The sequence below is a fragment of the Cricetulus griseus genome, chromosome X, assembly GCF_003668045.3.
Source record: "Cricetulus griseus strain 17A/GY chromosome X, alternate assembly CriGri-PICRH-1.0, whole genome shotgun sequence".
Taxonomy (NCBI): Eukaryota; Metazoa; Chordata; class Mammalia; order Rodentia; family Cricetidae; genus Cricetulus; species Cricetulus griseus.
Window position 1 is genome coordinate 79,556,905 of NC_048604.1, and position 12,979 is coordinate 79,569,883.

Genomic DNA, 12,979 nt, shown 5'->3' on the forward strand with positions numbered 1-12,979 from the left:
TGAAAGAAAAAGCCAAGAAAAGACAAAGATAGTCCTCTTATTCTTTATTTATTCTGTATTACAGTAATTGTCTTCTTGAATAAAGAGACTTTAATCGTTACATGTGGCACCCAACGTGTATCTGTAGTTATAGGTTCCTGAGAGACAGTGGCTCTGGTATCTGTTAAATAGGTCAGTGTTGAAGCTGTAGACATGACTGTGAACACAATAATCCTTATAGACTCCATAGTCCACAATACATATTACAGACCTAATTATATATTGTTCTGCATGCTTCATAATACCAATGCTGACATTCAATTATGTTGAACCAGCCATAGCACTCTGCTTCTACACAGAGATGACCATTAGTGGTGAATCCTAGTATGACCCAATTTCTACTTGATTGCTTTTGGACACGTTAATAAATTTTGCCCTTAGTCATTCTCTGTATTTACATAGAGCCTCTGGCCTAACTCCATTGAGGAAAAATGCACAAAGACCTCTCCTTTGATCTTGTGCTCTATGTCCATAGGCATTGCTTCCCACTATGAGAAGAACTGAACAAATTTTCCTTTATCATTCCAAATAACAGTTCATGGAGACTCATAAAGTCGTAGGTAGCACTTGTGGTACTGTTTTGTCTACTGCACATCAACATCCAATCCATCTCATCTTTGTGATACTTGAACATCCAATTTTTTTCATTTTTCTGTTATCCATTACTTTTGCTGTATTTTTTCCGGTGACAACTTTTCATTATCTGAATCAAATTCAACAACAGCCTCACCTCTCTATAAATGAAATGGTTATTTTTGACTCTATTGTCAAATGAGCTTTTGGAGAGTAAGTTTTGCATGTCTTCAATTGAGCAAGACCACATACCATGAAGTTTAACCAAATAGCCTTCAAATCCTCTGGACTCCAACATCATGAACATTTGACAACATTGATGTCAGAAAATCCTGGACACAGTTTTTTACCTTAAAGAAAAACCATTGATGCTTTCCATAGGAAACTGAATGAGGAGCTGAGGAGTTTTCCACTGAGGAAGGCAAGAATGACTTCTATGTTTGTTGAGCAAATACAGCTTATAGGCAAAGATCTCTAAATTCACAGGGAAGCTTAAAATATGTAGGGATTAAGGGAAAGTCCAGATGCATAGTTCTGTTTTTTGTTGTTTTTAACTATATTGGTCAGAGTTTGCAAAGCAGGAACCACATGAAAATTGTCAGCAGTCAAAAATGATTCACAATGTGCACAGTAGAATGTTCCATTGCCAGGTCTGTCACAATGCCACCAAAGTGAAATGTGTACATGTGTGAGCATGAAGCCAATATTAACCTCACTACTCATGAACAGAGCCTTGGTCTATGTTCCCAAAATAGAGATTTTAATTGAGTAAGCACAAGATAATTTTCAAGAGGAAGAAATCACTATATAAATGGTTCACTGTTAACCCTGGTTTCAAAACAGTTTAGTTACTTTTTACATTTCACAACAATTCTTCTGTCTTAGTTACTTTTTTATTGCCTTAAAAAACACATAATCAAGGAATCTTGAACTTATGGGTGGCCATTCTCATCCAAACCACCACAACTTCCAACTGAATCTCCAAAATAAATCAGTAAAATGGCTATAAAAAGTTCCAACTGATGCATTTTTAAAACCATAGTTCATTGACATTCAGAAATAATACAATATTCATAGAAATGTAATAATAATTGTATAAGAAAATTTAATATTAATTAAGAAGAGATTAAAACCTCTTTACTTTTCCAATTATTGACATAGAACTACTATTATGACAACTTAGCATTTCATAACATGTCTTAAAATGACCACCTTTTTGTTTTTGACCTTGAAAATGTTAAGTTGAAAAATGGAGATATTTGTTGTGGTGTATTAATCAGATTTTTAACACTGTGATAAAGTACCCTACATAAACAATTTAAAAGGAAAAGAATTCTCTTTGAGTAATGGTTTCAATTCTGCATGGTGGCAAGTATGCACAGAGCAGAACAGCTACGACGTTAAGTGTTAAAAGTGAGAACCTTGGAAAGTCTTCATTTCTTTGACGAAATCAGTGGCCTAATCTGTTGCTAGATTTATAACTTAATGGGAAATGATGGATTCATTGAAAGGTAGGTCCTAGCTGGAGGAAATAGGGCATTTAAAGCATGCCCTTGAAGGGTATGATTTTCCCCGCCTGAATCTCTTAACTCAGTTCTCCCTCTGCTACCCTTCCTCACCTGCTATTATGTGTCCAGCTTTGCTCTACCATATGTAATATACTGACATCCTGTTTTATTAGAAGCCCAAAAATCATTAAGGAACTAGTTATCATGGACTGAAAACTCTGAAATTACAAACTGTTAGCATTGTTTCTGTTCTTTAGAATGATTTTCCCTGGTGTTTTGTTGTAGCCATGGAAAGCAGAACAACACATCTCCTAATTGTATGCTATCCTTTAAAATCTTCTGAATCCTAAAAGTGGAATCATAATGAATGTAAAGGGCATGTGTGGTTTCCAATAATTATAAAAAATTGATGTAGTCAAATTTTATGGTGTTCTAAGATAATGCCTGTTGAAAACCAAGTCTTTAGGTGGTAGTCCATTCTGGGCTGGAGACATGGCTCAGCCATTAAAAGCTAGGCTCACAACCAAATATATGTTAGCCCATTGCATTAATTTTATGTCAATAAAAATTAATCCAAACACAGCTATATAAAACAGCACAATTGTTTTAGCTTTTAACTTTTACTGGTCTGAAGTTGGACATAAAAAGACTGACTTCATTTGAAATCATACAAGACTGAGATTAACAGGTTAATCAGTTGCTTTATTATCTGGAGGTGTATATTTTCTTTCAAGGCCATCCAGTTTCTTAGCAGAGTTTACTTCCATGTTGGTGGATGAATGAACTACCTATTCTCATTTTAGCTATCAACCAAAGTTGTTCTCAACACCTGGAGCTGTTCTTCATATGTCTTCAATGCTCACAAAGACCCTCCCCTACTTCTAAGCCCTTTGTCCTCTGAAACTCTTATAGTAGGAGAAACTCAGTATCTTTTAATTGTTAACCTGATTCTATCTGAAAATCAGATAATTATACCTTGGGCAAACTCTTTCCTTGAAATCTTAATGACATATACATAATCTCCTTTGTCAAGCAATGTAACATAATCTTGGGATTATATTCAGAGCTCACCCATACTCTGCAGGGGATTAACAAAAGCTTTGACTAGAGATGTTTTAAGTCTTTTGAAAATCCTGGCCATGATATCCATTTCATATTTTGTATTTAAAAATAAAAGCATGTCAAGCTTTAAAAGACTGAAATACATTTCCTTTTTTATTTTGTACAGCACTGCAGAATGGAGTCTTCCTGCAGCCATTTCACAGAAAGCAAGATGTGAATTTCTGAAATTGTACTGCAGATCTGTACTTCTTCAGCTATTTATTATGTTTATTACCAGACAGTGTTTACTATGAGATACATGTTATAAATGGCATTTGCATGAGTTATACCAGTGTACATACTTTGTGTGTTCAATACAACAAACTTAATTGGTTTATTTTATAAATAGGGCACAGTTATGCAAAACTACCTTATAACACTGCAGAAAATACATAGAGTGGAGAAACAAATATGTATTGTTTCTTGTAGAATCTCAAAATACCCTGAAATTCTATTCTCCTTTTTGCTTTTAGCACCATAAAAAAGGGATGCAATATAATGCTCAGGCTGATTTAGTAGATTAAATATTTTTATTTTGAATGTATTTTAGTGTGTGTGTATGTGTGAGTGTGTGTATGTTTGAGCGTGTGTGTGTGTGTGTGTGTGTGTGTGTGTGTGTGTGTGTGTGCATGCGCGCACGTGCATATGTGTGTTGTCCTGATCTTGATGTCTGGTGTGTCCTTCGCTTTGCTCTCCACATTTATTTATTGAGGCAGAAACTCTTACTGAAAAAGGAGCCACAAACACCAGCTAGTCTAGAAAGCCAGCTTGTTCCCTGGATTCCATGTCTCTCTACCTTGCAAGTGCTGGGAGTGCAGGATCCCACCATGCGTGACTCACTTTTATATTGGTTTTGGGGATCCAATCTCCAGGCCCCATACTTGAGCTGAAAGCTATGACTAAACCATCTCCCTACCCCAGATAAAAAATTTAAATGGAACCTTTTACAAGCTCTCTATATGATGTACTTCCCTGCTTTTTTCCAGCCTCTACCTACATCCTAATATGAAAATATGTTTTATTATTTTCATTTTCTCAGTTATCCATAACTTTAAATTAGAACTTTAGGAAACTGGTAATGTGGATAAGGAACGATCTTCATCCATATATAGATCTTTACATGGTATCAAACCCTTGAAATTTGTGATTTCAAATATTAGCAACTGAATGACACAAAAAAGTTGTTGATGGTGGTGTTTGTGTGTGTGTGTGTGTGTGTTCAATTCAAGAGGATATATTAGAAGATTAAATATATGAAATTACATCACTGATAGAATTGCTTGATCTTATATAAATACTTTCCTAGGTTTGGGCAAATTACAAAGGTGAGGGATGACTCTAGAAACTATACAGAATAAATTATTTTGCTCAACTATAAGCTCATTTGGGTGTAATCTGGAAGCCACTAGTCACATATTGCTACTGAGTTCTTAAAGGTTGCTAGCAAAAATTAAATAATTTAACATTTTATATTATTTAATTTTTATTCATTTAACAAAACCATACGTATACAGTATATATTGTGTTAGATGATGAAGATCTAGATGAATGGATATTTTAAATCAGCTACAGATAGTCAAAGATAGTCATGTTTGGGTATTTACAAAACTCCCTTTTATACAAAGGATTTTAGGTGATTTTAAAATATTGGGAAGAACTTTATTTGCAAATTTTAAAATTTTGTATAAATTTTAGCTCAACATTTCTGTGTATGGTTCTTTGGGCAGAAGTATCAGCACCCTCTAGGAATTTGCTGAATAAAAACTATCAAGCATCACTTCAGACAAGCAGAGACTTGGAAGGAGGCATCTTGTAATCTGCTGCTAATGAGCTCCCCAAGGCGATCCTAATAGACTTTTGAAATCACCGTGGTAGAGCACTAATGCTATTAAATGGTCAATTAATATTACTAAATATTATTAATTATTAAATGATTGCTTAATGCAATACAAATAGAAAGACTTCAAATATTATTTCAGATATTTAGGACTCACATTTATTTTGTGATTCTGCTTAAAGAGACTGAAAAAGTTAAACAGACACATCTTCCAAGACTGATGTATCACTCAGTCTATTGACATATTTTCTAGGTTCCTAATGGCTGTCCCAGTGAGAGGAGATACTGTCAGATATTTTGTTATACTAAATGCTGCCACAGCTTTGAGGCTTCAACCAATGCAGATTTCATGAGTTGCATTGTTGCTTTGGAGCTAGAAAAAGATCTTAAAGGAATCATTTGATTTTAAGCCAACTATGGTTGAAACTGCTTAGCATTAGAGCAACTGTGTGAAATGTGAAATTTTTCAATTAATCAGCCTCTTTTCTATTCAAGACATTATTATATAAAAGAAATAGTTCTGTATCCTTTCCTTCCTTTGTTAAATTTTTGTCCTCAATAATGTGAATGAAGTTAGGCATTGTTCATAGATCAAACTCCTTACTGTAAAAAACTATTACTTCCAAAATACAACAGAACTCAGAACCTGTTGTTTCCTCAAGAAGAATCACATTTCATTATTAACTAAAATGTTGTTACCATTCATTTTTTATGTATTTTAATGAATGACCACCTTCTACTACATACCAGAAACTGATGGTAGAAAAATTATGGGAATAAATTTATGCTAATGGGGGTGTTGAACATAAGAAACACAATACCAATATGCCCTAAGCAAAGTAGTTATTTCTCTGAGCCATAGTCCCTTATACACAGAGACAAATGACAATTAATTCAGAGTTATTAGACTAATTAAGTATTAGTAAAAATGAATATGCATAACTAATATTATTCAAAAATGCTAGCAAACCAAAATGTCCATAAGAGAGGAAATAACAACTACCACTAAAATGGATATTTTCTGAGAATATAACTAGTATATCCTTAATAAGCTGGACTATATTACTCATTCTCTTGGCGAGTTTTGTATTAGAAAACAATTAAATTAATATATCTCATTTATTTTGTTAAATGTTTTTATTACAATCAAACATTTATTCTTTGTTAATATCATTCTTGATGACAACAGCTATTTTTTTATTTTAGAAGCACTCTTATTTACATATCAGTTCCCCCATGCTCCACAAGTTGTCTCCAAAGTCACCCCTACCCAGTCTCTAAAGAGTCCCCCAAGTCACCCCTACCCACTCCCCAAGGATAGTGAGGCACTCCATGGGGGACCATCAAAGTTCTTCACATCATTTTGGGGAGGGTCTAAGCTCTCTTTCTTGTATTTGGGCTGCATTAGTATCCCTCCATAGGGAATGGGCTCCCAAAGTCTATTTGTGCTCTAGGGATAAACACTGACTCCACTGTTAGAGGTCCCATAGACTACCCTGGCTTCCTAGCTGTCACCCACATTCAAAGGGGCTTGGTTCTGTCCAATGCTAGTTCCCCAGCTTTATGACAGGGATCTCTGTGCTCTCACAAGGTCACATCAAGTGTTTCTGTGAGTTTCTCCAGCACAGTCTTGGCTCCTTTGCTCATTATCCTTCCTCCCTACAACAGGATGCAAGGAGTATGGCTCAGTGCTCTCATTAGGTCACATCAACTGTTTCTTCAGGTTTCTCCAGCACAGTCTTATTTGGTTAAGGACAATAGCTATTTTTAATTTCATATGATCTTTAGTGTCTGCCTCAGTGTTAGATGGCTTGTATACTAATAAAAATTTATGAATTTCATAATTGATAATACATGTTTTTCTGTTATGTTCCTTGTCAGTTTTATTTTTGACATAATTTCAACATTCAAAAAGATGTAAGAATGTAACTTTATGTTCTTCACTTGATTCATCAGTTGCTTATATTTACACTTTATTTACTCTTTCACTTTTTTATAGTCATACAATTATTGTGTTATACTTTTTCTTAGAATAATTGTATCTTCTGATAAAATGAAAGCACAGAACATTTTATGTGATACAAAAGTTTGTCCTACATCTGTTTGTGTCCTATACATGCCCTAGTTTCTCCCCACCTTCCCTCCTCTATGGATACACTCCCTTTCTGTCTCTCATTAGAAAAGAACAGGTTTCTAAGAGATTGCAACCAAACATGATAAAATAAAATATTTTAAGCTGCACCAAAAGATATCATATTGAAATTGGAAATGGCAACCCAACAGGAGAAAAAGAGTTTTAATAGCAGACACAAGAGTCAGAGACCCTCTCATTCTCACAGTCATGAATCACATAAAAATATTAAGATAATAGCCATAATATGTATACAGAGGACATGTTGTAGACCAATGTAGACCATGTGTTTTCTGCTTCAGTCTCTGTGAGCTCATATTTGCTTTGCATAGTTGATTCACAGGGCATTTTTTGCCTGGTGTCCTCCATCCCCTCTCGCTCTTAAAATCTTTCTGCCTCCTCTTTGGCAGGATTCTCTGAGCTCTGAGCAGATGAATTTGATGGAGACCTACAATTTAGAGTCTGTATAATGTCTGGCTCTGGATATCTGCATCTTTTCCCATCTGATGTTGGAGAAAGCCTCTCTGATGATGACTGGATAAGGCACCGATCTATGCTATAAATAGAGCAGAATATCATTAGGAATCATTTTATTGAATGTTTTTTGACTGTGTTTGATTTCACCCCAGACCTCTGGGCTATATAATCTCTGAGTCTTGTTTATCCAAGCAAGGTCAGGAATGGGTTCCTTCTCATACTGTTAGTCCCAGACCAAATCAGATATTGATTAGCTACTCCTGCATGTTCTCTGTCACCATTGTCCTATTATATTTTGCAGGCAGGACAGAATATAGGTTAAAGGTTTTGTGGCTGGTTTGGTCTCCATGTATCTCTTTAAATGGCCCACAAAGTACCTTCATGCACCAAAGAAACTAAAGTATAGGGGTGAGGGCTCCACATAGGCACCAGCTCAATTTTTCCATATTCAGTGAGTTTTGTGGCTGTTGTCCTAGATAATGGGGTCCTGATGTAAGTTTACAGAGTGTAGACTTTTAGCAACATCTTAGGTTGTTTGGGGATTTCCATGGGACCCCCTTGGCCAACATCTCAATTGAATACAACCTAGACCATCCACTGGAAGCTTTACCTGACTACAAGAAATGGCCAGTTGAGAAACCATATTCCCCATTACTAGGAGTTCTCATTCAGATCACCCTCTTATATTTCAGGAGGTTTGTACTGTACTGGTTTTCCACACTGCCGCCAAGTGGCTCCCCTCACCCCAATTCTAGCTCTCTTCCCAGCACTCTTTTCTTCCACCCTACCTCCCCCTACCTGAAACATCCCTTCTGCCCCGTCCACCAAAAGAAATCTATTCTATTTCCTCCTCCCAGAGAGATAGATACATACCTTAGACCACTTTTCTTTACCTAACTTCTTTGGGTCTTTGTATTATAGCTTTTTTATCATCTACTTAATGACTCATATTCTCTTATAAGTGAATATATACCACATTTATCATTCTAGTTCTGGATTACCTTACTCAGGAAGAATTTTTTCTATTTTCATTCATTTGCCTGATGATTTCATGATGATTTGTTGATGTGATTTTCCTTATTCATTCTTCTGTTGGAGAATATCTAGGTTATTTCCAGGTACAGGCTATTATGAATAAAGCCACAATGCATATGGCCGAGCAAGTGTCCTTGTAGGTATATGTCATTTGGGTATATGCCCAGGAGTGTTATGGCTGGGTCTTGAGATAGACCAACTCCAAATTCTCTGAGGAACCCTTGTATTGACTTACTTAATGACTGTATAAATTTGTACTCCCACCAGCAATGGAGGAGTGTTGCCCTAACTTCAAATTGTTGCCAACATTAGCTGTCTCATTTGTTTTTGTCTGAGCCATTCTGACAGGTATAAGATGGTATCTCAAAGTAGTTTTGATTTGCATTTCCGTGATGGCTAAGGATGTTGCATATTTCTTTAAGTGTTTCTCAGTTATTTGTGAATTATCTGTTTAGGTCTGTTCCACAGTTTTTAAATGGATCTTTTTTGTTGTTTTTTGATAGCTAGTTTGTAGATGTCTTTATATATTTTAATTATCAGTCCTTATTGGAAGTGGATTTGGAAAAATTCCTTTCCCATTCTGTAGGCTGCTTCTTTGTCTAATTGTCAGTATCCATTTTCTTACAGAAGCTTTCTAGTTTCATAATGTCCCTTTAGTAATTTTTGATTGTATTAAATCCTGTGTTAATGGTAATTCTGCTCAGAAAGTTGTCTCTTGTGCTAATGTGTTTAAGGATGCTCCCAAATTTGTATTCTATCAGGTTCAGTGTGTACAGTTTTATGTTGCAGTCTTTGATCCACTTTAACTTAAATTATTTTGCAAAGGGATATAGATCTATTTGAATTTTTTACATTCAGCCATCCAGCTTGACCAGCGCCATTTTTTGAGATGATCATTTTCCATTATGTATTTATGAATTCTTTATAAAATATTAAGAGTTCATAATATGTAGATTTATGTCTGGGCTTTCAGTTTGATTATATTTATTAACCTGTCTTTTTTTGCCAATACTATGTGGTTTTTCTTATTATAGCTCTGCATTACATTTTGAAATCAAGGATAGTGATGCCTCCAGAAGTCCTTTTATCATTCAGGAAATTTTTTTAGCTATCCTAGTTTTTTTGTTTTTGTGTAGGAAGTTGAACATTTTTCTTTCAAGATCTATAAAGAATTGTCTTGCAATTTTCATGGGGATTTCATTGAATCTGTAGATTGCCTATGGTAGGATGGCCATATTTACTGTTACTTCTACTCATCTGTGAGCATGGGGCAGCTTTCAATTTTCTGATATCTTCTTCAATTTCTTTCATAGAAGATTTGATGCTTTGACCATATAGGTCTTTTCACTTGTTTACTTAGAGTTACTCCAAAATATTTTATATTATTGGAGGCCATTATAAAGAGTGTTGATTCCCTATTTCTTTCTCAGTCAATTTATCATTTAGATATAGGAGGGCTACTGATGCTTTTAGTTTTTGTATTCACCCACTTTGCTGATAGTGTTTATCAGTTGTAGAAGTTCCCTTGTGGAATTTTTATGGTCACTTATGTATTCTATCATGTCATCTGCAAATAATAATACTTTGCTTTCTTCCTTTCCAATTTGTATTCCCCCTATCTCTTTCAGTTAGTTTTCTTAGTGCTTTACCTAAGATTTCAAATACTATATTGAATTGATTGAGTGGACAACCTTGTCTTATTCTTGAGTTTAGTGGAATTGCCTTGAGTTGCTTGCCATTTAATTTGATGTTGGCTATTGGCAGGCTGTATGTTCCATATGACCTAAATCTGTCCAGTATTTTATCATGGAAAAGTGTTGGATTGTGTTATTTTTTTCTGCATCTAATGAGATGATCATGTGTTTTGCTTTTCTTTCAGTTTGTTTATATGTTGGATTATATTTACTGATTTTCATATATTGAGTCATCCTGAATTGATGGGGGATATCCTTCTGTATATATGTTCCTCTCATTGGTTGTTGAATAAAACACTGATTGGCCAGTAGCCAGGCAGAAAGTATAGGCCAGGCTACCAGACAAGAATATTTTGGGGAAAGAACATAGAGAAGAGCCTCCAGGCAGATACCATGTAGCTACTGGTCAGGTAAGACGCTCAGACATTCTCTGCTAAGATAAAGTCATGTAGAAATATATAGATTAATAATTACAGGTTAGTAATTAAAAAAGAACTAGCAAATAAGAAGCCTAAGTCATCAGCCAAACTGTTTATGATTAATATATTTGTGATTATTTGGGACTAAATGGCAGTGGGAGCATGTGAGCAAGAAATTCCAACTACACTGCATGTCTGGATTGATCATGATGGATGTTCCTTTTGATGTGTTCTTGGATTCAGTTTGTTGAATTTTATTGAATTTTTTCAATCTATGTGCATAAAGGAAATTGATCTGTAATTTTTTTTCTTTGCTGAGTCTTTATGTAGTTTGGGTATCAGGGTAACTGTGGCCTCAAAAATGAATTGGCCTATGTTCCTTCTGTTTCTATGTTGTGAAATAATTTGAGGAGTTTGGTGTTAATGCTTCTTTGAATATCTGGTTGAAATTTTTGTCAAATTTCCCTATGATGCAGGGCTTTCTTTCTTTTTTCTTTTTTTGGTTGGTAGGCATTTAATGTTTGCTTTTATTTCACTAGGTTTTACAGATCTATTTATATTGTTTATCTGATCTTGACTTAAATTTGGTACGTGGTTCCTGTCAAGAAAATTATCAATTCCTTTTAGATTTTGTAATTTGGTGAAGTACAGGCTTTTAAAGTATGTCCTGATGATTCTGTGGATTTTCTTGGTGTTTGTTGTCATGTCTCCCTTTTGTTTCTGATTTTGTCAATTTGAGTATTTGTTTCCTCTCTTTTAGTTAGTATGAATAAATGATTATCTATCTTGTCTCTTTTCTTAAAGAACAAACTCTTTTTCATTGATTATATTCTCATTGTTTCTATTTTTTAATTTTATCCCTCATTTAATATTTCTTACTGTCTACTTCTCTTGTGTGTGTTCACTTCTGTTTACTTATAGTGCTTTCAGGTGTGCTGCTAAGTTGCTAGTATTAGATCTCTCCAATTTTTTAAAAATGTAGGCACTTAGTGCTATGAACTTTTCTCTTAAAATTGCTTTCATTGTGTCACATAAGTTTGTGTTGTGTACACATTTTTACTGAGTTTTAGAAAGTATTTTTTATTCCTGTCTTGAACCTTTTTTCATTCAATATAGACTTGTTCAGTTTCCATGAGTTTGTAAACTTTCTGATTTTTTGTTGTTGTTGCTGTTTTCAATACCCATTTTTTGTTTCTATTATATTCTCTTTTCTAACATAACTACTTATTAAATTTTGGTAATTTCATTTCATGTATCCCAATCCCACTCATTTCTTAGTCCTTCAAAATCTGCTCTTCTCCCTTGCAGCATTACCTCCGCAAAAGACAAATTTCAAAAATTATAACCAAACCAAACCAAACCAAACCAAACCAAACTAACCAACCAACCAACCAAACAAACAAACAAACAAAAAATTAAAATCCTCCATCCTTCTCACCTCTCCAATACCTATTCATACCTTTTTGTAGCATTTGGAGCCATAGGATGGCACCTTTTTATCCAATCAGATTTACTTGCAAATGTTCATTGCAATGAGTCTGGTTCAAGGCCTCTAGTTTCTGGTACATCATCATCACTAGACCCTAACCAAAACTCCTCTCAGATATACACCCTGGCACTCCAATTCATAGAGATCCTGAGGGTATCATTCTGTGGGACCAGTCCCTCTACTTCTCTAGTATGTCATAGATGGGGTTGATGTTATGGGTGAGCCAACCAATGGCCACAAAAGTGGGCCTGGTTAGCAGTTGAGGTGGTCAGTCCTGGCTACACCCCTCAGGTAGGGGCAGAACAAGCTCTTCTATACCTGCAATTAGTGGTGGGACCATATCTCCCTACTACAGTGGGGGAGGCAGCTCTCCTAAGTGTGTATTGGTGGTGAGGGGCATTCTTTCATTAAGGTTAGGCCAAGTTTCTTGATGCAGTGTCCAGAGACAGAAAGGTCCAGGTTTTCTGGAGCCAGTGAGGGGCATGGCCAGTTCAACATAACCCTAGCATTTCATTATGTATGGTTCTTATGGCTCCCTATGGAAACATGGGCTTCAGACATCAACACAGATCCCAGATACAACAGGATCACTGACCCATGGTATTTTATCACAGCAAAAGAAAGGTAATATATGAGGAATGTTATGGTTATCTATTGAAATTTCAAAGTGTTGTTC